Here is a 26,478-nt window from a genome sequence, read left to right as displayed (position 1 = left end):
GTCTGGTAATCCTCAGCCACTGTGTGAGAGCTCTCTCTCTCTCTCTCTCTCTCTCTCCCTATCTTTCTCTCTTTTCACAAATCCTTCAAGCCCACTCTCTCCCCATCAGTCTCAGTGGGCAGTGCTTAGGAGAGGCACAGTGTGTGTGTGTGTGTGTGTGTGTGTGTGTGTGTGTGTGTGTGTGTGTGTGTGTGTGTGTGTGTGTGTGTGTGTGTGTGTGTGTGTGTGTGTGTGTGTGTGTGTGTGTGTGTGTGTGTGTGTGTGGCCTGCGTGGGTGGGTGGGTGGGTTTAGACTCTGTCCCTGGTGTAACATAAGCCCAATGCTTTCCACTCCCATAGAAACATATTGATTCTTTCTCTCCATCTGTGAAGCCAGACATCAATTCTTTCTCTATTATCATAGTTGGAAGCTCATAACCTGTGGGAGTGAGGGAGGGAGAGAAACAGGGAGAGGGAGGGAGGGAAGGAGGTAGGGAAGGAAGGCGGGAGGTAGGGAGAGAGAGAGGAATGGAGGCTGTAGAGAGAGATAGAGAAAGAGGGAGGGAGGGGAGCTGTAGAGAGAGAGGGAGGGAGGGAGCGAGGTAGGGAAGGAAGGAAGGAGGGAAGGAATGTGGGAGGGAGGGAGGGGTTAGAGTATGGAATGCAGATCCCATACAGATACTGTACAGGATAGCGCTTAGTGCTTGGAGCACCAGGTACTGCAGTCTCTATGCCAGGCAGTGTCAGAGGTAGGCCCTAAAATTGTCAAAGATTTCAGCCACTGTTCTCAAAGATTTCAGCCACTGTTCTCTCTGCTACTGCACGGCAAGCAGTACTGATGCACCAAGTCTGGAACCAACAGGACCCTGAACAGCTTCTACCCCAAAGCCGTAAGACAGATATATAGTTAAATAGTTAACCAAATACCTCTTGCACTAACTTTAATTGACTCATCATATACCCTGCTGCTAATGTTTATTATCTGTCACTTTATTCATAGTTATATGTAAATATCTATGTCAATTACCTTGTATCCCTGCATATCTACCTCAATTACCTCGTACCCCTGCACATCTACGTCAATTACCTCGCACCCCTGCATATCTACCTCAATTACCTCGTACCCCTGCACATCTACGTCAATTACCCCGCACCCCTGCATATCTACCTCAATTACCTCGTACCCCTGCACATCTACGTCAATTACCTCATACCCCTGCACATCTACATCAATTACCTCGTACCCCTGCACATCTACGTCAATTACCCCGTACCCCTGCATATCTACCTCAATTACCTCATACCCCTGCACATCTACATCAATTACCTCGTACCCCTGCACATCTACGTCAATTACCTCGTACCCCTGCACATCTACCTCAATTACCTCGTACCCCTGCACATCTACCTCGATTACCTCGTACCCCTGCACATCTACCCCAATTACCTCATACCCCTGCACATCTACCTCAATTACCTCGTACCCCTGCACATCTACCTCAATTACCTCGTACCCCTGCACATCTACCTCAATTACCTCGTACCCCAATTACCTCATACCCCTGCACATCTACCTCAATTACCTCGTACCCCTGCACATCTACCTCAATTACCTCATACCCCTGCACATCTACCTCAATTACCTCGTACCCCTGCATATCTACCTCAATTACCTCGTACCCCTGCATATCTACGTCAATTACCTCGTACCCCTGCATATCTACCTCAATTACATCATACCCCTGCACATCTACGTCAATTACCTCGTACCCCTGCACATCTACCTCAATTACCTCGTACCCCTGCACATCTACCTCAATTACCTCATACCCCTGCACATCTACCTCAATTACCTCGTACCCCTGCATATCTACCTCAATTACCTCGTACCCCTGCACATCTACCTCAATTACCTCGTACCCCTGCATATCTACATCAATTACCTCGTACCCCTGCATATCTACCTCAATTACATCATACCCCTGCACATCTACGTCAATTACCTCGTACCCCTGCACATCTACGTCAATTACCTCATATCCCTGCACATCTAGGTCAATTACCTCGTACCCCTGCATATCGACTCTGGCATAGTCTTTTCTATTATTTCTCTATTTTCTTTCTCTCTGCATTGTTGAGAACAGCCCGTAAGTACGCATTTCCCTGTTAGTCTACGCCTGTTGTTTACGAAGCATGTGACAAATACAATGTGTTTTGATTGACTGGACCTCCCCTCCCCCTTCTATTCAGTGCTGCAGGCTGTCTGATCCACTCTGCTTTGCAATTCAATCAGCCACTCAGCCCCTCCACTGCAGAGGTGTAACACTACAGTAGTTAATTGGCCTCTGATTAGAATACTGGAGATGATACGTGTGTGTGTGTGTGTGTGTGTGTGTGTGTGTGTGTGTGTGTGTGTGTGTGTGTGTGTGTGTGTGTGTGTGTGTGTGTGTGTGTGTGTGTGTGTGTGTGTGTGTGTGTGTGTGTGTGTGTGTAGACCACATGCAGAGAGGGAAGGTGTGTTTTGTCTCCCATAGAGATAAAGCTCTTTACTTGTTATCCATCCACATACATTATCACAGTTGCCAAGCATCCATATATATGAAACAAACACACACTGTGATATAACGGACTGTGTAACCTAGACAGTGATAATGAACTGTGTAACCTAGACAGTGATAATGGACTGTGTAACCTAGACAGTGGTAATGAACTGTGTAACCTAGACAGGGGTTATGGACTGTGTAACCTAGACAGTGGTAATGGACTGTGTAACCTAGACAGGGGTAATGGACTGTGTAACCTAGACAGTGATAATGGACTGTGTAACCTAGACCGGGGTAATGGACTGTGTAACCTAGACAGTGATAATGGACTGTGTAACCTAGACCGGGGTAATGGACTGTGTAACCTAGACAGCGATAATGGACTGTGTAACCTAGACAGTGATAATGAACTATGTAACCTAGACAGTGATAACGGACTGTGTAACCTAGACAGGGGTAATGGACTGTGTAACCTAGACAGTGGTAATGGACTGTGTAACCTAGACAGGGGTAATGGACTGTGCAACCTAGACAGTGATAATGGACTGTGTAACCTAGACAGGGGTAATGGACTGTGTAACCTAGACAGTGGTAATGGACTGTGTAACCTAGACAGTGGTAATGGACTGTGTAACCTAGACAGTGGTAATGGACTATGTAACCTAGACAGTGATAATGGACTGTGTAACCTAGACAGTGATAATGGACTGTGTAACCTAGACAGTGATAATGGACTGTGTAACCTAGACAGTGATAATGGACTGTGTAACCTAGACAGGGGTAATGGACTGTGTAACCTAGACAGTGATAATGGACTGTGTAACCTAGACAGTGATAATGGACTGTGTAACCTAGACAGTGATAATGGACTGTGTAACCTAGACAGTGATAATGGACTGTGTAACATAGACAGGGGTAATGGACTGTGTAACTTAGACAGTGATAATGGACTGTGTAACCTAGACAGTGATAATGCACTGTGTAACCTAGACAGTGGTAATGGACTATGTAACCTAGACAGTGATAATGGACTGTGTAACCTAGACAGTGATAATGGACTGTGTAACCTAGACAGTGATAATGGACTGTGTAACCTAGACAGTGATAATGAACTATGTAACCTAGACAGTGATAATGGACTGTGTAACCTAGACAGTGATAATGGACTGTGTAACATAGACAGTGATAATGAACTATGTAACCTAGACAGTGATAATGGACTGTGTAACCTAGACAGTGATAATGGACTGTGTAACCTAGACAGTGATAATGGACTGTGTAACATAGACAGTGATAATGGACTGTGTAACCTAGACAGTGATAATGGACTGTGTAACCTAGACAGTGATAATGGACTGTGTAACCTAGACAGTGATAATGGACTGTGTAACCTAGACAGTGATAATGAACTGTGTAACATAGACAGTGATAATGGACTTTAATATTTGTTCTTCTTGTTGTGAAATATAGTTCAGTCTGCCATGCAGTTTGGTTCTTTCCTGGAAGACCTTTTAAAGGTTAGTTAGCACTAGCAGGTTGAGAGAGAGAGAGAAAGAGAGAGAGAGAGAGAGAGAGAGAGAGAGAGAGAGAGAGAGAGAGAGAGAGAGAGAGAGAGAGAGAAAGAGAGAGAGAGAGAGACAGAGAGGGTGGTCTGGGGTCCGCTCACCAACCAATTCACAAAATGAGACAAACACAAAATGTAGACTCTGCATGCAGAATTCTGCAAAAATAACCTCTGTGTACAATGTAAAACACCTAATAATGCATGCAGAGCAGAATTAGGCTGAGACCCACTAATTAACAAAATCCAGAAAAGAGCCATTCAATTCTACAACCACCTAAAAGGAAGTGATTCCCAAACCTTCCATAACAAAGCCATCACCTACAGAGAGATGAACCTGGAGAAGAGTCCCCTAAGCAAGCTGGTCCTATGGCTCTGTTCACAAGCACAAACAGACCCCACAGAACAGCAACACAATTAGACCCAAACAAATGACGAGAAAACAAAAAATAATTACTTGACACATTGGAAAGAATTAACAAAAAACAGAGCAAACTAGAATGCTATTTGGTCCTAAACAGAGAGTACTCAGTGGCAGAATACCTGACCACTGTGACTATGTACAGACTCAGTGAGAATAGCCTTGCTGTTGAGAAAGGCCGTCGTAGGCAGACCTGGCTCTCAAGAGAAGACAGGCTATGTGCACACTGCCCACAAAATGAGGTGGAAACTGAGCTGCACTTCCTAACCTCCTGCCAAATATTAGAGACACATATTTCCCTCAGATTACACAGACCCACAAAGAATTCGAAAACAAATCCAATTTTGATAAACTCCCATATCTATTGGCTGAAATACCACAGTGTCTCATCACAGCAGCAACATTTGTGACCTGTTGCCACAAGAAAAGGGCAACCAGTGATGAACAAACAACATTGTAAACCACAATGTATGTTTATGTATTTTCCCTATTGTACTTTAACTATTTGCACATTGTTACAACACTGTATATAGTAGAGGTTGAGAGATTAATCGGAATGGCCGATTAATTAGGGCCGATTTCAAGTTTTCATAACAATCGGAAATCGGTATTTCTTTTTACACCTTTATTTAACTAGGCAAGTCAGTTAAGAACACGTTCTTATTTTCAATGACGGCCTAGGAACAGTGGGTTAACTGCCTTGTTCAGGGGCAGAACGACAGATTTTTACCTTGTCAGCTCGGTGATTCAATCTAGCAACCTTACGGTTAACTAGTCCAACGCTCTAACCACCTGTCTTACATTGCACTCCACGAGGAGCCTGCCTGTTACGCGAATGCAGTAAGAAGCCAAGGTAAGTTGCTAGCTAGCATTAAACTTATCTTATAAAAAACAATCAATCAATAAATCATAATCACTAGTTAACTACACATGGTTGATGATATTACAAGTTTATCTAGCGTGTCCTGCGTTGCATATAATCGATGCAGTGCGTATTCGCGAAAAAGGACTGGTGTTGCTCCAACGTGTACCTAACCATAAACATCAATGCCTTTCTTAAAATCAATACACAGAAGTATATCTTTTTAAACCTGCATATTTAGCTAAAAGAAATCCAGGTTAGCAGGCAATATTAACCAGGTGAAATTGTGTCACTTCTATTGCGTTCATTGCACTCAGAGTCAGGGTATATGCAACAGTTTGGGCCGCCTGGCTCGTTGTGAACTAATTTGCCAGAATTTTGCGTAATTATGACATAACATTGAAGGTTGTGCAATGTAATATTTAGACTTAGGGATGCCACCCGTTAGATAAAATACGGAACGGTTCCGTATTTCACTGAAATAATAAATGTTTTGTTTTCGAGATGATAGTTTCCGGATTCGACCATATTAATGACCTAAGGCTAGTATTTCTGTGTGTTATTATGTTATAATTAAGTCTATGATTTGATAGAGCAGTCTGACTGAGCGATGGTAGGCACCAGCAGGCTCGTAAGCATTCATTCAAACAGCACTTTCGGGCGTTTTGCCAGCAGCTTTTCGCAATGTTTCAAGCATTGCGCTGTTTATGACTTCAAGCCTATCAACTCCCGAGATTAGGCTGGTGTAACTGATGTGAAATGGCTAGCTAGTTAGCGGGGTGCGAGCTAATAGTGTTTCAAACGTCACTCGCTCTGAGACTTGGAGTAGTTGTTCCCCTTGCCCTGCAAGGGTAACACTGTTTTGAGGGTGGCTGTTGTCGATGTGTTCCTGGTTCGAGCCCAGGTAGGAGCAAGGAGAGAGACGGAAGCTATACTGTTACACTGGCAATACTATAGTGCTTATAAGAACATCCAATAGTCAAAGGTATATGAAATACAAATCGTATAGAGAAATAGTCCTATAATTCCTATAATAACTACAACCTAAAACTTCTTACCTGGGAATATTGAAGACTCATGTTTAAAGGAACCACCAGCTTTCATATGTTCTCATGTTCTGAGCAAGGAACTTAAACGTTAGCTTTCTTACATGGCACATATTGCACTTTTACTTTCTTCTCCAACACTTTGCTTTTGCATTATTTAAACCAAATTGAACATGTTTCATTATTTATTTGAGGCTAAATTGATTTTATTTATGTATTATATTAAGTTAAAATAAGTGTTCATTCAGTATTGTTGTAGTTGTCATTATTACAAATACATTTTTACAAATCGGCCGATTAATTGGTAGCGTCTTTTTTGGTCCTCCAATAATCGGTATCGGCGTTGAAAAATCATAATCGGTCGACCTCTAGTATATAGCCATGATATTTCACTTGCTTTGACATGTAAGCATATGTTTCCCATGCCAATAAAGCCAATAAAGAGAGAGAGAAAGAGAGAGAGAAAGAAAAAGAGAGGATAAGTAAGAGAGAGAGAGAAAGAGAGAGAGAAAGAGAGAGCGAGAGAGCGAGAGAGAGAGAGAGAAAGAGAGAGCGAGAGAGAGAGAGAGAGAGAGAGAAAGAGAGAGAGAGAGAAAGAGAGAGAGAAGGAAAATAAGAGCGCGAGAGAGAGAGGAGAGAGATAGAGAGAGAGACAGAGAAATCGATAAAGAGAGAGAGATCAAGCAAGCAATAGGGAGTGAGAGATGGAGTGAGCAAGAGTGAGAGAGAGAAGGTGAGTGAGAGAAGCAGAGAAGGACAGAGAAAGAGGAGGGAGAGCGAGAGATAAAGAGAGAATAAAGCAAGAGAGAGGGAGAGTAAGGGGGACAGAAAGATAAATAGATAGTTATAGAGGAGACTTAACCCACTCCATTCAATTCATCAAAACAGGAACATTTTACATTTGGCTAGGAATTCAAAAAAGTGATTATCTCAACAGAGAAAAAAGTCCTCGTGAGTGCTATCTACAGTATATCCCCCCACTAGAATCTCCATAATTGAATGAAAACCATATCTCCATCCTAGAGGGATAGGTCAATCATTTCAAGGCCATGAACGCGTACTAGTATGTAGAGACCTAAAGGCCAGAACTGGACAAGAACCCGGGGACAAACACCTACCTAGAGGTGACAGCATTCCCTCTCAGATATGCTATGACAAAGCAACCAACAAAAATGGGTCACAACTTGAAGCTCTGTCGCACTCTGGGTCTGTACATAGTCAATGGCAGACTCCTACAGTAGGCACAGCTACAGCTCAGCAGTAATACTGTAGATGACTTTTTCAAAGTCATCTACAAACCCAGAGTCTCTCAGAGCGTTCACAGTCAGCACACTGACACCCCTATCAGATACAGCAAAATCACAGCCTACTTGAACAGAGCAGTATTCAATCATGATGCATCAAAGCCGAATAAAATGCATACTATTAAGTAACGCTATAGATGGAAGGAAAGTAGTGCGGAAACCTACCAACAATAATTGGGCAACAACACATCTCTTTTAGACAACTTCCTGGATAAAACATTTCACTGCAATAGTGAAGATGTAAACTTGGCAGTAGTACCTTTCAGCTTCCCTATCAAATAAATGTTTTTCAAGCACACAACCTAAGAAAATTACAACAATGACAAATGGTTTGATGAAGAATGGAAAAAACCCTAAGAAGGAAATTCTGAAACATATCCAACCAAAAACATAGAGACTCACAAACAACTTTGTAAATAGTATTTATCTGTTTATTTATTTTCCCTTTCATACTTCAACTACTTGCACTTTGTTACAACAGTGTACATAGACAATAATATAACAGTTGAAATGTCTATACTCTTTTCAAACCTTTGTGAGTGTAATGTTTCCCTTTTGTTTTGTTTCTATTTGCTTTGGCAACGTGAACATATGTTTCCCATGCCAATAAAATTATGTGAATTGAATTGAGAGAAAGAGGGAGCGAGAGAGAGAGAGGGAGAGAGAGAGGAAGTGATAGAGAGAGTGTGTTTTAATGGAATGGCAAACAGGACTGTCTGATTCATATCAACTTGTACTCTAATGCAGATGTGTCTCCACACAGACAGGCAGTATAGTCCCAGAACACACAGTGTTTTCTGTCCTGTCGTCTATCCCAACACAACAGCTTTGAACAACCCTTCCTCTGTCTGCATGCATGCACTTATTAATGCACACACACGGACACGCACACACACACTCAAACATGCACACACACTCTGCCTAACGTGTAAGGTTCCCAGGCACTTATATGGGACAAGGAGGAGTAAAACAACACCAGAGCCAGCCAGGGTTTGTGCAAGACAAGACAAGACAGGGGATACTACTGAAAGGAACAGACAGAGCTAGGAAAGTGTTGAGGGAGCATTTGTTCACTGAGCCAGCCCTATAGTCAGTCAGAGAACCAGCCCTATAGTCAGTCAGAGAACCAGCCCTATAGTCAGTCAGAGAGCCAGCCCTATAGTCAGTCAGACAGCCAGCCCTATAGTCAGTCAGAGAACCAGAACCAGCCCTATAGTCAGTCAGAGAGCCAGCCCTATAGTCAGTCAGAGAACCAGCCCTACAGTCAGTCAGAGAGCCAGCCCTACAGTCAGTCAGAGAACCAGCCCTATAGTCAGTCAGAGAGCCAGCCCTATAGTCAGTCAGAGAGCCAGCCCTATAGTCAGTCAGACAGCCAGCCCTATAGTCAGTCAGAGAACCAGCCCTACAGTCAGTCAGAGAACCAGCCCTATAGTCAGTCAGAGAGCCAGCCCTATAGTCAGTCAGAGAGCCAGCCCTATAGTCAGTCAGAGAACCAGCCCTATAGTCAGTCAGAGAACCAGCCCTATAGTCAGTCAGAGAACCAGCCCTATAGTCAGTCAGAGAGCCAGCCCTATAGTCAGTCAGAGAACCAGCCCTACAGTCAGTCAGAGAACCAGCCCTATAGTCAGTCAGAGAACCAGCCCTATAGTCAGTCAGAGAACCAGCCCTATAGTCAGTCAGAGAGCCAGCCCTATAGTCAGTCAGAGAACCAGCCCTACAGTCAGTCAGAGAACCAGCCCTATAGTCAGTCAGAGAACCAGCCCTATAGTCAGTCAGAGAGCCAGCCCTATAGTCAGTCAGAGAACCAGCCCTATAGTCAGTCAGAGAGCCAGCCCTATAGTCAGTCAGAGAACCAACTGTTACGAGTCCCGCCGAGGATGGTGCCTCTTCCCGTTCGGGCGGCGCTCGGCGGTCGTCGTCTCCGGTCTACTAGCTGCCACCGATCCCCTTTTCTGTTTTCCTTTTAGTTTGTCTAATTTGTTTCACCTGTTGTGTGTTTAGATTAGGGGTTATTTAAACCCAGTTTGCCCGCTCCCTTTTGTGCGGGCTTGTTTTTCTGTTTCGTGTTTGTGGTGTGTATTAGTGGATTTTTTGTAATACAATTTACTTTGGACATTTCTCTTTACGCGCCCAGTGTTTAGTGTGGCGTCACCGGTTTGTTTGGTGATTATCGTAAGGAATAAAATCCACTCGTTGAAGAGATTCCTGCTCTCTGCACCTGACTCTTATTTCCACCACTGGAATTGTTACAGAAGCCCGCACCAAATAATGGAGTCAGCAGAAGCAGCAACCACCTCTCTCCCATCGATAGAGGAGCGTGTCCATCATCACACCACCGTTCTCCATCGGATAGGGACGGCAATGGACATGATGATGGAGAGGATGGAACGATGGGAGAGGAGTGGTATCCCGACTACAACCCCAGCTCCTTCCCAGACGGCGCAACCTTCTCCATCAACGTCAGCAACAGGTTCGGGTGCATTGCGTCTTGCGCTCCCAAGGGAGTACGATGGAGCGGTGGCTGGGTGCCAGGGGTTTTTGCTCCAGTTGGAGCTCTACTTGGCCACTGTTCGTCCAACTCCCTCTGGAGAGGAGAGTGTTAGCCTCCTCATCTCCTGTCTGACGGGTAGAGCCCTGGAATGGGCTAATGCGGTCTGGAACGGCCCAGACTCGGTTCGAGACAACTACCCAGAGTTCACTCGCCGCTTTCGGGCCGTATTTGACCACCCTCAGGAGGGCCGAGCGGTGGGTGAGAGACTGTTCCACCTCAGACAGGAGACGAGGAGTGCGCAAGACTTCGCTTTGGAGTTCCGGACCTTGGCTGCTGGCGCGGGGTGGAATGACAGGGCCCTGATGGACCATTATCGATGTAGCCTTCGGGAGGACGTCCGTCGGGAGCTAGCTTGTCGAGACACTACGCTCTCTCTCGATGAGTTAATTGACATGTCTATACGACTGGACAACCTGCTAGCTGCCCGCGGGCGTTCAGAGGGGGTCCTGTCAGTTCCACCTCCCAGTCCTCCCGCTTCAACCCCGATGGAGTTGGGAGGGGCTGCATCTAGGGGGGCCAGAGGAGGTGGCTTCTCTTGCACCTATTGTGGCAGGAGAGGACACACTTCAGACCGGTGTTGGAGGAGCGCCTCTGGGAGTGGAGATGGCAGGCGGAATACTCCTCGATCACCCCAGGTGAGTAGGCACAAGACTCACCCAGAGCTTCCTGTCGGTCACATGTTTTTGGTTATTTTTTTCCCTGCGTTTTTCCCTTCTCTCCAGCATAAGGCGCTCGTAGACTCAGGCGCAGCTGGGAGTTTTATGGATCGCGGTCTAGCCCGTAAGTTGGGTATTCCGTTGGTGCAGATAGACCCTCCTTTCCCTGTGCACTCCTTAGATAGCCGACCACTAGGGTCAGGGCTGATCAGGGAGGCCACGATTCCGCTGGACATGGTAACACAGGGGGATCATAGGGAGCAGATTAGTTTCTACCTTATTGATTCACCTGGGTTTCCAGTGGTGTTGGGGGTTCCTTGGCTAGCCATTCACAATCCCCTCATTTCCTGGAGACAGGGAGCTCTTCAGGGGTGGTCAGAGGAGTGTTCAGGTAGGTGTGTGGGAGTTTCCATCGGTGCCACCTCGGTGGAGAGTCCAGACCAGGTTTCCACTGTGCGCATTCCCCCAGAATATGCCGATTTGGCTATCGCTTTTAGTAAAAAGAAAGCGACTAAATGACCACCTCATCGACGGTGGGATTGCGTGATAAACCTCCAGGTGAACGCTGCACTTCCCAGGAGTCATGTGTACCCCTTGTCACAGGAGGAGACGATGGCTATGGAGACATATGTCACGGAAGCTCTGAGACAGGGGTTCATTCGGCCCTCCATGTCACCCGTCTCCTCGAGTTTCTTTTTTGTGAGAAAGAAGGAGGGAGGTCTGCGTCCGTGCATTGATTATCGAGGTCTAAATTCAATCACAGTGGGATTTAGTTATCCGCTACCTCTCATCGCTATGGCGGTGGAATCATTCCACGGAGCACGTTTTTTCACAAAACTGGATCTTAGGAGCGCGTATAATTTGGTGCGTATTCGGGAGGGAGACGAGTGGAAAACAGCGTTTAGTACCACATCAGGCCACTATGAGTACCTCGTCATGCCGTATGGGTTAAAGAATGCTCCAGCCGTTTTCCAATCCTTTGTAGATGAGATTCTCAGGGACATGCACGGGCAGGGTGTGGTAGTGTATATTGATGACATCCTGATCTATTCTGCTACACGCGCCGCGCATGTTTCCCTGGTGCGCAGGGTTCTTGGGAGGCTGCTGGAGCATGACCTATACGTCAAGGCTGAGAAATGTGTGTTTTCCAAACAAGCCGTTTCCTTCCTGGGTTATCGCATTTCCACCTCAGGGGTGGTGATGGAGAGTGATCGCGTTAACGCTGTGCGTAATTGGCCGACTCCAACCACGGTAAAGGAGGTGCAGCGGTTTTTAGGGTTTGCCAATTACTACCGGAGGTTTATCCGGGGTTTTGGCCAAGTGGCGGCCCCCATTACCTCACTGCTAAAGGGAGGGCCGGTGCGTCTACAGTGGTCGGCCGAGGCTGAGGGAGCTTTTAACCAGTTGAAGGCACGTTTCACTGAGGCTCCCGTGTTGGCGCATCCGGACCCTTCATTAGCGTTCATAGTGGAGGTGGATGCGTCCGAGGCTGGTGTTGGAGCCGTGCTATCACAGCGCTCGGGCACGCCACCGAAGCTCCGTCCATGTGCTGTCTTTTCTAAGAAGTTGGGTCCGGCGGAGCGGAACTATGATGTGGGGGACAGGGAGTTACTAGCTATGGTAAAAGCCCTGAAGGTGTGGAGACACTGGCTTGAGGGGGCTAAGTACCCTTTTCTCATCTGGACTGACCATCGCAATCTGGAGTATATCCGAGAGGCGAGGAGATTGAATCCGCGTCAGGCGAGGTGGGCCATGTTCTTTACTCGTTTTAGATTTACGATCTCTTACCGACCAGGTTCCCTCAACACAAAGGCCGACGCGCTGTCTCGTCTCTATGACACGGATGACCGGCCCATCGATCCGACTCCCATCCTTCCCGCCTCATGTCTGGTGGCTCCGGTGGTATGGGAGGTGGACGCGGACATCGAGCGGGCGTTGAGGGTAGAACCTGCGCCGTCCCAGTGTCCGACTGGCCGTAGGTACGTACCGCTTGGTGTTCGTGATCGATTGATTCGGTGGGCTCACTCAATACCTGCTTCGGGTCATCCGGGGGTGGAGAGGACAGTGCGTGGTCTTAGAGGGAAATACTGGTGGCCCACCTTGGCTAAGGACGTGAGACTCTATGTCTCCTCCTGCTCGGTATGCGCTCAGAGTAAGGCTCCTAGGCACCTACCAAGGGGGAAGTTACAACCCCTTCCGGTTCCACAACGGCCATGGTCTCATCTATCAGTAGATTTTTTGACGGATCTTCCTCCATCTCAGGGGAACACTACCATTTTGGTCGTTGTGGATCGGTTCTCTAAGTCCTGTCGTCTCCTCCCATTGCCTGGTCTCCCTACGGCCCTACAGACTGCGGAGGCTCTATTTACCCACGTCTTCCGGCATTATGGGGTGCCGGAGGATATCGTATCTGATCGAGGTCCCCAGTTCACGTCCCGGGTATGGAGGGCGTTTATGGAGCGTCTGGGGGTCTCGGTCAGCCTCACCTCTGGGTATCACCCCGAAAGTAATGGGCAGGTGGAGAGAGTGAACCAGGAGGTGGGTAGGTTTCTGAGGTCGTATTGCCAGGACCGGCCAGGAGAATGGGCGAGGTACGTCCCGTGGGCGGAGTTGGCCCAGAACTCACTCCGCCACACATCTACGAACATGTCGCCCTTCGAGTGTGTACTGGGGTACCAGCCGGTCCTGGCTCCGTGGCACCAGAGCCAGACTGAGGCTCCTGCGGTGGAGGAATGGGTACAGCGCTCTAGAGAGACCTGGCGAGCGGTCCAGGACTCTCTCAAGCACGCCAGTGAACGGCAGAAGAGGAGCGCTGACCGCCACCGCAGTGAGGCCCCTGTGTTTGCACCAGGGGACAGGGTCTGGCTCTCGGCCCGAAACCTGCCCCTCCGCCTGCCCTGCCGGAAGCTGGGGCCGCAGTGTGTGGGGCCATTTAAAGTCCTGAGGAGGATAAACGAGGTGTGTTATAGGTTACAACTTCCCTCTTACTATCATATTAACCCCTCGTTTCATGTGTCTCTCCTCAGGCCGGTGGTAGCTGGTCCCCTGCAGGAAGGTGAGGTACCGGAGGTCCCTCCTCCCCCTCTCGACATCGAGGGGTCCCCGGCGTATAGGATAAGAGCCATTCTGGACTCAAGACGCCGGGTGAGGGGCCTGCAGTACCTCGTGGACTGGGAGGGGTACGGTCCGGAGGAGAGATGCTGGGTACCGGTGGGGGACATCTTGGATCCGTCCCTTTTGAGGGACTTTCACCGCCTCCATCCGGAGCGCCCTGCTCCTCGCCCTCCGGGTCGTCCTCGAGGCCGGAGTTGGCGCGCTGCGGGAGCCGCGCGTCGGGAGGGGGGTACTGTTACGAGTCCCGCCGAGGATGGTGCCTCTTCCCGTTCGGGCGGCGCTCGGCGGTCGTCGTCTCCGGTCTACTAGCTGCCACCGATCCCCTTTTCTGTTTTCCTTTTAGTTTGTCTAATTTGTCTCACCTGTTGTGTGTTTAGATTAGGGGTTATTTAAACCCAGTTTGCCCGCTCCCTTTTGTGCGGGCTTGTTTTTCTGTTTCGTGTTTGTGGTGTGTATTAGTGGATTTTTTGTAATACAATTTACTTTGGACATTTCTCTTTACGCGCCCAGTGTTTAGTGTGGCGTCACCGGTTTGTTTGGTGATTATCGTAAGGAATAAAATCCACTCGTTGAAGAGATTCCTGCTCTCTGCACCTGACTCTTATTTCCACCACTGGAATTGTTACACCAGCCCTATAGTCAGTCAGAGAGCCAGCCCTATAGTCAGTCAGAGAACCAGCCCTATAGTCAGTCAGAGAGCCAGCCCTATAGTCAGTCAGAGAGCCAGCCCTATAGTCAGTCAGAGAGCCAGCCCTATAGTCAGTCAGAGAACCAGCCCTATAGTCAGTCAGAGAACCAGCCCTATAGTCAGTCAGAGAACCAGCCCTATAGTCAGTCAGAGAGCCAGCCCTATAGTCAGCCAGAGAACCAGCCCTAAAGTCAGTCAGAGAACCAGCCCTATAGTCAGTCAGAGAACCAGCCCTATAGTCAGTCAGAGAACCAGCCCTATAGTCAGTCAGAGAGCCAGCCCTATAGTCAGTCAGAGAACCAGCCCTACAGTCAGTCAGAGAACCAGTCCTATAGTCAGTCAGAGAACCAGCCCTATAGTCAGTCAGAGAACCAGCCCTATAGTCAGTCAGAGAGCCAGCCCTATAGTCAGTCAGAGAGCCAGCCCTATAGTCAGTCAGAGAACCAGCCCTATAGTTAGTCAGAGAACCAGCCCTATAGTCAGTCAGAGAGCCAGCCCTATAGTCAGCCAGAGAGCCAGCCCTATAGTCAGTCAGAGAGCCAGCCATATAGTCAGTCAGGGAACAAGCCCTACAGTCAGTCAGAGAGCCAGCCCTATAGTCAGTCAGAGAGCCAGCCAGCCCTATAGTCAGTCAGAGAGCCAGCCCTATAGTCAGTCATAGAGCCAGCCCTATAGTCAGTCAGAGAACCAGCCTTATAGTCAGTCAGAGAACCAGCCCTATAGTCAGTCAGAGAACCAGCCCTATAGTCAGTCAGAGAACCAGCCCTATAGTCAGTCAGAGAACCAGCCCTATAGTCAGTCAGAGGACTAGCCCTATAGTCAGTCAGAGAACCAGCCCTATAGTCAGTCAGAGAACCAGCCCTATAGTCAGTCAGAGAACCAGCCCTAAAGTCAGTCAGAGAACCAGCCCTATAGTCAGTCAGAGAACCAGCCAGCCCTATAGTCAGTCAGAGAACCAGCCCTATAGTCAGTCAGAGAACCAGCCCTATAGTTAGTCAGAGAACCAGCCCTATAGTCAGTCAGAGAGCCAGCCCTATAGTCAGCCAGAGAGCCAGCCCTATAGTCAGTCAGAGAGCCAGCCCTATAGTCAGCCAGAGAGCCAGCCCTATAGTCAGTCAGAGAGCCAGCCAGCCCTATAGTCAGTCAGAGAGCCAGCCCTATAGTCAGTCAGAGAGCCAGCCCTATAGTCAGTCAGAGAACCAGCCCTATAGTCAGTCAGAGAACCAGCCCTATAGTCAGTCAGAGAACCAGCCCTATAGTCAGTCAGAGAACCAGCCCTATAGTCAGTCAGAGAGCCAGCCCTATAGTCAGTCAGAGAACCAGCCCTATAGTCAGTCAGAGAACCAGCCCTATAGTCAGTCAGAGAACCAGCCCTATAGTCAGTCAGAGAGCCAGCCCTATAGACAGTCAGAGAACCAGCCCTATAGTCAGTCAGAGAACCAGCCATATAGTCAGTCAGAGAACCAGCCCTATAGTCAGTCAGAAAACCAGCCCTATAGTCAGTCAGAGAACCAGCCCTATAGTCAGTCAGAGAGCCAGCCCTATAGTCAGTCAGAGAGCCAGCCCTATAGTCAGGAAGAGAACCAGCCCTATAGTCAGTCAGAGAGCCAGCCCTATAGTCAGTCAGAGAACCAGCCCTATAGTCAGTCAGAGAACCAGCCCTATAGTCAGTCAGAGAACCAGCCCTATAGTCAGTCAGAGAGCCAGCCCTATAGTCAGTCAGAGAACCAGCCCTATAGTCAGTCAGAGAACCAGCCCTATAGTCAGTCAGAGAACCAGCCCTATAGTCAGTCAGAGAACCAGCCCTATAGTCAGTCAGAGAGCCAGCCCTATAGTCAGTCAGAGAGCCAGCCCTATAGTCAGTCAGAGAGCCAGCCCTATAGTCAGTCAGAGAACCAGCCCTATAGTCAGTCAGAGAGCCAGCCCTATAGTCAGTCAGAGAACCAGCCATATAGTCAGTCAGAGAGCCAGCCCTATAGTCAGTCAGAGAGCCAGCCAGCCCTATAATCAGTCAGCGAACCAGCCCTATAGTCAGTCAGAGAGCCAGCCCTATAGTCAGTCAGAGAACCAGCCATATAGTCAGTCAGAGAGCCAGCCCTATAGTCAGTCAGAGAGCCAGCCAGCCCTATAGTCAGTCAGAGAGCCTGCCCTATAGTCAGTCATAGAGCCAGCCCTATAGTCAGTCAGAGAGCCAGCCATATAGTCAGTCAGGGAACAAGCCCTACAGTCAGTCAGAGAGCCAGCCCTATAGTCAGTCAGAGAGCCAGCCAGCCCTATAGTCAGTCAGAGAGCCAGCCCTATAGTCAGTCATAGAGCCAGCCCTATAGTCAGTCAGAGAGCCAGCCTTATAGTCAGTCAGAGAACCAGCCCTATAGTCAGTCAGAGAACCAGCCCTATAGTCAGTCAGAGAACCAGCCCTATAGTCAGTCAGAGAACCAGCCCTATAGTCAGTCAGAGGACTAGCCCTATAGTCAGTCAGAGAACCAGCCCTATAGTCAGTCAGAGAACCAGCCCTATAGTCAGTCAGAGAACCAGCCCTAAAGTCAGTCAGAGAACCAGCCCTATAGTCAGTCAGAGAACCAGCCAGCCCTATAGTCAGTCAGAGAACCAGCCCTATAGTCAGTCAGAGAACCAGCCCTATAGTTAGTCAGAGAACCAGCCCTATAGTCAGTCAGAGAGCCAGCCCTATAGTCAGCCAGAGAGCCAGCCCTATAGTCAGTCAGAGAGCCAGCCCTATAGTCAGCCAGAGAGCCAGCCCTATAGTCAGTCAGAGAGCCAGCCAGCCCTATAGTCAGTCAGAGAGCCAGCCCTATAGTCAGTCAGAGAGCCAGCCCTATAGTCAGTCAGAGAACCAGCCCTATAATCAGTCAGAGAACCAGCCCTATAGTCAGTCAGAGAACCAGCCCTACAGTCAGTCAGAGAACCAGCCCTATAGTCAGTCAGAGAACCAGTGTCACGCCCTGGCCTTAGTATTCTTTGTTTTCTTTATTATTTTAGTTAGGTCAGGGTGTGACATGGGGAATGTTTGTGTTTTGTTGGTTTTGGGTGTTTCTATGGTAAAGGGGTTGTTGGGTGTAGTATATGGGTTTGTGTTGAGTTCATGTGTCTAGCGTTGTCTATGTTTAGTTGTCTAGGAGAGTCTATGGTTGCCTGAATGAGTTCCCAATCAGAGACAGCTGATTTCGGTTGTCTCTGATTGGGAGCCTTATTTAGGGTAGCCATAGGCTTTCATTTTGTTGTGAGTAGTTGTCTATGTGATACGTTTGTAGCCAGTGTGTGCACATCGTTATTTAGCTTCACGATCGTTTTCTTGTTTTGTTTATTTCGCAAGTGTGTCTGTTTCGTTTGCCTTCTTCATCTTCAATAAAGAGGAGATGGCTTATTTTCCTAAAGCTGCGTTTTGGTCCGTCAATCCTCCACACGATCGTGACAGAACTACTCACCATTACAGGACCAAGCGGCATGGAAAGCGGCAACAGGACCCACCTACACAGGATTCGTGGACATGGGAGGAGATACTGGATGGTAAGGGGCCGTGGGCACAGCCGGGAGAATATCGCCTTCCTCGTGAAGAGCTGGAGGCAGCTAAAGCCGAGAGGAGGCGATATGAGGAGGCAGCACGGAGACAAGGCTGGAAGCCCGTGAGTACAACCCAAAAATTTCTTGGGGGGGGCCTTAAAGGGAGTGTGGCGAAGTCAGGTAGGAAACCTGCGCCTACTCCCTGTACTTACCGTGGAGAGCGAGAGTACGGGCAGACACCGTGTTACGCAGTAGAGCGCACGGTGTCTCCTGTACGCGTGCATAGCCCGGTTCGGTACATTTCAGCTCCACGTATCGGCCGGGCTAGACTGAGCGTTGAGCCGTATGTCATGAAGCCGGCCCAACGCATCTGGTCACCAGTGCGTCTCCTCGGGCCGGCGTACATGGCACCAGCCTTACGCATGGTGTCCCCGGTTCGCCTACATAGGCCGGTGCGGGTTATTCCACCTCCCCGCACTGGTCAGGCGACGGGGAGCATACAACCAGGTAAGGTTGGGCAGGCTCGGCGCTCAAGGGAGCCAGTACGCCTGCACGGTCCGGTATTTCCGGCGCCACCTCCCCGCCCCAACCCAGTACCACCAGTGCCTCCTCCACGCACTAGCTATATGGTGTGTGTCTCCAGCCCTTTACCACCAGTGCCTAAACCACGTACCAAGCCTCCTGTGTGTCCCCAGAGTCCTGTGCGTTCTGTTGCTGCTCCCCGCACTAGCCCTGAGATGCGTGTCCCCAGCCCGGTGCCACCAGTCCCGGCACCACGCACCAGGCCTACAGTGCGCCTCAGCCGGCAGGAGTCTGCCGTCTGCACAGCGATGCCTGAACTGCCCGTCTGCCAAGCGCCATCTGAGCCATCCGTCTCCCCAGCGCCATCTGAGCCATCCGTCTCCCCAGCGCCATCTGAGCCATCCGTCTCCCCAGCGCCGTCTGAGCCATCCGTCTGCCATGAGCCTGCAAAGCCGCCCGTCTGCCATGAGCCTACAGAGCCGTCCGCCAGACAGGAGCCGCTAGAGTCGCCCGCCAGACAGGAGCCGCTAGAGCCGCCCGCCAGACAGGATCTGCCAGAGCCGCCAACCAGACAGGATCTGCCAGAGCCGCCAACCAGACAGGATCTGCCAGAGCCGCCAACCAGACAGGATCTGCCAGAGCCGCCAACCAGACAGGATCTGCCAGAGCCGCCAACCAGACAGGATCTGCCAGAGCCGCCAACCAGACAGGATCTGCCAGAGCCGCCAACCAGACAGGATCTGCCAGAGCCGCCAACCAGACAGGATCTGCCAGATCTGTCAGCCAGCCATGAGCAGCCAGATCCGTCAGTTAGCCATGAGCAGCCAGATCCGTCAGTTAGCCATGAGCAGCCAGATCCGTCAGTTAGCCATGAGCAGCCAGATCCGTCAGCTAGCCATGAGCAGCCAGATCCGTCAGCTAGCCATGAGCAGCCAGATCAGTCAGCTAGCCATGAGCAGCCAGATCCGTCAGCTAGCCATGAGCAGCCAGATCCGTCAGCTAGCCATGAGCAGCCAGATCCGTCAGCTAGCCATGAGCAGCCAGATCCGTCAGCCAGCCATGAGCAGCCAGATCCGTCAGCCAGCCATGAGCAGCCAGATCCGTCAGCCAGCCATGAGCAGCCAGATCCGTCAGCCAGCCATGAGCAGCCAGATCCGTCAGCCAGCCATGAGCAGCCAGATCCGTCAGCCAGCCATGAGCAGCCAGATCCGTCAGCCAGCCATGAGCAGCCAGATCCGTCAGCTAGCCATGAGCAGCCAGATCCGTCAGCTAGCCATGAGCAGCCAGATCCGTCAGCTAGCCATGAGCAGCCAGATCCGTCAGCCAGCCATGGGCCGTCCCTCAGTCCGGAGCTGCAGTCCCTCAGTCCGGAGCTGCAGTCCCTCAGCCTGGTGCTGCCCCTTATCCTGGTGCTGTCCCTTACCCTGGTACTGCCCCTTAGTTCGGAGCTGCCCCTGACCCTGGTACTGCCCCTTACCCTGGTACTGCCCCTTAGTCCGGAGCTGCCCCTTAGTCCGGAACTGCCCCTTAATGCAGTGGGGTTAATGTGGAGGGGGGTCTTTTGGAGGAAGCTAAGGAGGCGGTTAGGGACTGTGGTGACGTGGGGATCACGACCAGAGCCGGAGCCGCCACCGTGGATGGAAGCCCACCCAGACCCTCCCCTAGACTGGTTAATGGTGCGCCCGGAGTTCGCACCTTAAGGGGGGGGTTATGTCACGCCCTGGCCTTAGTATTCTTTGTTTTCTTTATTATTTTAGTTAGGTCAGGGTGTGACATGGGGAATGTTTGTGTTTTGTTGGTTTTGGGTGTTTCTATGGTAAAGGGGTTGTTGGGTGTAGTATATGGGTTTGTGTTGAGTTCATGTGTCTAGCGTTGTCTATGTTTAGTTGTCTAGGAGAGTCTATGGTTGCCTGAATGAGATCCCAATCAGAGACAGCTGATTTCGGTTGTCTCTGATTGGGAGCCTTATTTAGGGTAGCCATAGGCTTTCATTTTGTTGTGAGTAGTTGTCTATGTGATACGTTTGTAGCCAGTGTGTGCACATCGTTATTTAGCTTCACGATCGTTTTCTTGTTTTGTTTATTTCGTAAGTGTGTCTGTTTCGTTTGCCTTCTTCATCTTCAATAAAGAGGAGATAGCTTATTTTCCTAAAGCTGCGTTTTGGTCCGTCAATCCTCCACACGATCGTGACAGAACTACTCACCATTACAGGACCAAGCGGCATGGAAAGCGGCAACAGGACCCACCTACACAGGATTCGTGGACATGGGAGGAGATACTGGATGGTAAGGGGCCGTGGGCACAGCCGGGAGAATATCGCCTTCCTCGTGAAGAGCTGGAGGCAGCTAAAGCCGAGAGGAGGCGATATGAGGAGGCAGCACGGAGACAAGGCTGGAAGCCCGTGAGTACAACCCAAAAATGTCTTGGGGGGGGCCTTAAAGGGAGTGTGGCGAAGTCAGGTAGGAAACCTGCGCCTACTCCCTGTACTTACCGTGGAGAGCGAGAGTACGGGCAGACACCGTGTTACGCAGTAGAGCGCACGGTGTCTCCTGTACGCGTGCATAGCCCGGTTCGGTACATTTCAGCTCCACGTATCGGCCGGGCTAGACTGAGCGTTGAGCCGTATGTCATGAAGCCGGCCCAACGCATCTGGTCACCAGTGCGTCTCCTCGGGCCGGCGTACATGGCACCAGCCTTACGCATGGTGTCCCCGGTTCGCCTACATAGGCCGGTGCGGGTTATTCTACCTCCCCGCACTGGTCAGGCGACGGGGAGCATACAACCAGGTAAGGTTGGGCAGGCTCGGCGCTCAAGGGAGCCAGTACGCCTGCACGGTCCGGTATTTCCGGCGCCACCTCCCCGCCCCAACCCAGTACCACCAGTGCCTCCTCCACGCACTAGCTATATGGTGTGTGTCTCCAGCCCTTTACCACCAGTGCCTAAACCACGTACCAAGCCTCCTGTGTGTCCCCAGAGTCCTGTGCGTTCTGTTGCTGCTCCCCGCACTAGCCCTGAGATGCGTGTCCCCAGCCCGGTGCCACCAGTCCCGGCACCACGCACCAGGCCTGCAGTACGCCTCAGCCGGCAGGAGTCTGCCGTCTGCACAGCGATGCCTGAACTGCCCGTCTGCCAAGCGCCATCTGAGCCATCCGTCTCCCCAGCGCCATCTGAGCCATCCGTCTCCCCAGCGCCATCTGAGCCATCCGTCTCCCCAGCGCCGTCTGAGCCATCCGTCTGCCATGAGCCTGCAAAGCCGCCCGTCTGCCATGAGCCTACAGAGCCGTCCGCCAGACAGGAGCCGCTAGAGTCGCCCGCCAGACAGGAGCCGCTAGAGCCGCCCGCCAGACAGGATCTGCCAGAGCCGCCAACCAGACAGGATCTGCCAGAGCCGCCAACCAGACAGGATCTGCCAGAGCCGCCAACCAGACAGGATCTGCCAGAGCCGCCAACCAGACAGGATCTGCCAGAGCCGCCAACCAGACAGGATCTGCCAGAGCCGCCAACCAGACAGGATCTGCCAGATCTGTCAGCCAGCCATGAGCAGCCAGATCCGTCAGTTAGCCATGAGCAGCCAGATCCGTCAGTTAGCCATGAGCAGCCAGATCCGTCAGTTAGCCATGAGCAGCCAGATCCGTCAGCTAGCCATGAGCAGCCAGATCCGTCAGCTAGCCATGAGCAGCCAGATCCGTCAGCTAGCCATGAGCAGCCAGATCCGTCAGCTAGCCATGAGCAGCCAGATCCGTCAGCTAGCCATGAGCAGCCAGATCCGTCAGCTAGCCATGAGCAGCCAGATCCGTCAGCTAGCCATGAGCAGCCAGATCCGTCAGCTAGCCATGGGCCGTCCCTCAGTCCGGAGCTGCAGTCCCTCAGTCCGGAGCTGCAGTCCCTCAGCCTGGTGCTGCCCCTTATCCTGGTGCTGTCCCTTACCCTGGTACTGCCCCTTAGTTCGGAGCTGCCCCTGACCCTGGTACTGCCCCTTACCCTGGTACTGCCCCTTAGTCCGGAGCTGCCCCTTAGTCCGGAACTGCCCCTTAATGCAGTGGGGTTAATGTGGAGGGGGGTCTTTTGGAGGAAGCTAAGGAGGCGGTTAGGGACTGTGGTGACGTGGGGATCACGACCAGAGCCGGAGCCGCCACCGTGGATGGAAGCCCACCCAGACCCTCCCCTAGACTGGTTAATGGTGCGCCCGGAGTTCGCACCTTAAGGGGGGGGTTATGTCACGCCCTGGCCTTAGTATTCTTTGTTTTCTTTATTATTTTAGTTAGGTCAGGGTGTGACATGGGGAATGTTTGTGTTTTGTTGGTTTTGGGTGTTTCTATGGTAAAGGGGTTGTTGGGTGTAGTATATGGGTTTGTGTTGAGTTCATGTGTCTAGCGTTGTCTATGTTTAGTTGTCTAGGAGAGTCTATGGTTGCCTGAATGAGTTCCCAATCAGAGACAGCTGATTTCGGTTGTCTCTGATTGGGAGCCTTATTTAGGGTAGCCATAGGCTTTCATTTTGTTGTGAGTAGTTGTCTATGTGATACGTTTGTAGCCAGTGTGTGCACATCGTTATTTAGCTTCACGATCGTTTTCTTGTTTTGTTTATTTCGTAAGTGTGTCTGTTTCGTTTGCCTTCTTCATCTTCAATAAAGAGGAGATGGCTTATTTTCCTAAAGCTGCGTTTTGGTCCGTCAATCCTCCACACGATCGTGACAACCAGCCCTACCGTCAGTCAGAGAACCAGCCCTACAGTCAGTCAGAGAACCAGCCCTATAGTCAGTCAGAGAACCAGCCCTACAGTCAGTCAGAGAACCAGCCCTACAGTCAGTCAGAGAACCAGCCCTACAGTCAGTCAGAGAACCAGCCCTACAGTCAGTCAGAGAACCAGCCCTACAGTCAGTCAGAGAACCAGCCCTATAGTCAGTCAGAGAACCAGCCCTATAGTCAGTCAGAGAACCAGCCCTATAGTCAGTCAGAGAACCAGCCCTACAGTCAGTCAGAGAGCCAGCCCTACAGTCAGTCAGAGAGCCAGCCCTATAGTCAGTCAGAGAACCAGCCCTATAGTCAGTCAGAGAACCAGCCCTACCGTCAGTCAGAGAACCAGCCCTACCGTCAGTCAGAGAACCAGCCCTACCGTCAGTCAGAGAACCATCTCTACAGTCAGTCAGAGAACCAGCCCTATAGTCAGTCAGAGAACCAGCCCTACAGTCAGTCAGAGAACCAGCCCTATAGTCAGTCAGAGAGCCAGCCCTATAGTCAGTCAGAGAACCAGCCCTATAGTCAGTCAGAGAGCCAGCCCTATAGTCAGTCAGAGAGCCAGCCCTATAGTCAGTCAGAGACCAGCCCTATAGTCAGTCAGAGAACCAGCCCTATAGTCAGTCAGAGAGCCAGCCCTATAGTCAGTCAGAGAGCCAGCCCTATAGTCAGTCAGAGAACCAGCCCTATAGTCCGTCAGAGAACCAGCCCTATAGTCAGTCAGAGAACCAGCCCTATAGTCAGTCAGAGAGCCAGCCCTATAGTCAGTCAGAGAGCCAGCCCTATAGTCAGTCAGAGAGCCAGCCCTATAGTCAGTCAGAGAGCCAGCCCTATAGTCAGTCAGAGAGCCAGCCCTATAGTCAGTCAGAGAACCAGCCCTATAGTCAGTCAGAGAGCCAGCCCTATAGTCAGTCAGAGAGCCAGCCCTATAGTCAGTCAGAGAGCCAGCCCTATAGTCAGTCAGAGAGCCAGCCCTATAGTCAGTCAGAGAGCCAGCCCTATAGTCAGTCAGAGAGCCAGCCCTATAGTCAGTCAGAGAACCAGCCCTATAGTCAGTCAGAGAACCAGCCCTATAGTCAGTCAGAGAACCAGCCCTATAGTCAGTCAGAGAACCAGCCCTATAGTCAGTCAGAGAACCAGCCCTATAGTCAGTCAGACAACCAGCCCTATAGTCAGTCAGAGAGCCAGCCCTATAGTCAGTCAGAGAACCAGCCCTATAGTCAGTCAGAGAACCAGCCATATAGTCAGTCAGAGAACCAGCCCTATAGTCAGTCAGAGAACCAGCCCTATAGTCAGTCAGAGAACCAGCCCTATAGTCAGTCAGAGAACCAGCCCTATAGTCAGTCAGAGAGCCAGCCCTATAGTCAGTCAGAGAGCCAGCCCTATAGTCAGTCAGAGAGCCAGCCCTATAGTCAGTCAGAGAGCCAGCCCTATAGTCAGTCAGAGAACCAGCCCTATAGTCAGTCAGAGAGCCAGCCCTATAGTCAGTCAGAGAACCAGCCCTATAGTCAGTCAGAGAACCAGCCATATAGTCAGTCAGAGAACCAGCCCTATAGTCAGTCAGAGAACCAGCCCTATAGTCAGTCAGAGAACCAGCCCTATAGTCAGTCAGAGAGCCAGCCCTATAGTCAGTCAGAGAGCCAGCCCTATAGTCAGTCAGAGAGCCAGCCCTATAGTCAGTCAGAGAGCCAGCCCTATAGTCAGTCAGAGAGCCAGCCCTATAGTCAGTCAGAGAGCCAGCCCTATAGTCAGTCAGAGAACCAGCCCTATAGTCAGTCAGAGAACCAGCCCTATAGTCAGTCAGAGAGCCAGCCCTATAGTCAGTCAGAGAGCCAGCCCTATAGTCAGTCAGAGAACCAGCCCTATAGTCAGTCAGAGAACCAGCCCTATAGTCAGTCAGAGAACCAGCCCTATAGTCAGTCAGAGAGCCAGCCCTATAGTCAGTCAGAGAGCCAGCCCTATAGTAAGTCAGAGAGCCAGCCCTATAGTCAGTCAGAGAACCAGCCCTATAGTCAGTCAGAGAGCCAGCCCTATAGTCAGTCAGAGAACCAGCCATATAGTCAGTCAGAGAGCCAGCCCTATAGTCAGTCAGAGAGCCAGCCAGCCCTATAGTCAGTCAGAGAACCAGCCCTATAGTCAGTCAGAGAGCCAGCCCTATAGTCAGTCAGAGAACCAGCCATATAGTCAGTCAGAGAGCCAGCCCTATAGTCAGTCAGAGAGCCAGCCAGCCCTATAGTCAGTCAGAGAGCCAGCCCTATAGTCAGTCATAGAGCCAGCCCTATAGTCAGTCAGAGAGCCAGCCATATAGTCAGTCAGGGAACAAGCCCTACAGTCAGTCAGAGAACCAGCCCTATAGTCAGTCAGAGAACCAGCCCTATAGTCAGTCAGAGGACTAGCCCTATAGTCAGTCAGAGAACCAGCCCTATAGTCAGTCAGAGAACCAGCCCTAAAGTCAGTCAGAGAACCAGCCCTATAGTCAGTCAGAGAACCAGCCAGCCCTATAGTCAGTCAGAGAACCAGCCCTATAGTCAGTCAGAGAACCAGCCCTATAGTTAGTCAGAGAACCAGCCCTATAGTCAGTCAGAGAGCCAGCCCTATAGTCAGCCAGAGAGCCAGCCCTATAGTCAGTCAGAGAGCCAGCCCTATAGTCAGCCAGAGAGCCAGCCCTATAGTCAGTCAGAGAGCCAGCCAGCCCTATAGTCAGTCAGAGAGCCAGCCCTATAGTCAGTCAGAGAGCCAGCCCTATAGTCAGTCAGAGAACCAGCCCTATAGTCAGTCAGAGAACCAGCCCTATAGTCAGTCAGAGAACCAGCCCTACAGTCAGTCAGAGAACCAGCCCTATAGTCAGTCAGAGAACCAGCCCTACCGTCAGTCAGAGAACCAGCCCTACAGTCAGTCAGAGAACCAGCCCTACAGTCAGTCAGAGAACCAGCCCTATAGTCAGTCAGAGAACCATCTCTACAGTCAGTCAGAGAA

This window comes from Salvelinus fontinalis, chromosome 32 (assembly GCF_029448725.1).
Source record: "Salvelinus fontinalis isolate EN_2023a chromosome 32, ASM2944872v1, whole genome shotgun sequence".
Lineage (NCBI taxonomy): Eukaryota > Metazoa > Chordata > Actinopteri > Salmoniformes > Salmonidae > Salvelinus > Salvelinus fontinalis.
This window is presented reverse-complemented; position numbering follows the sequence as displayed.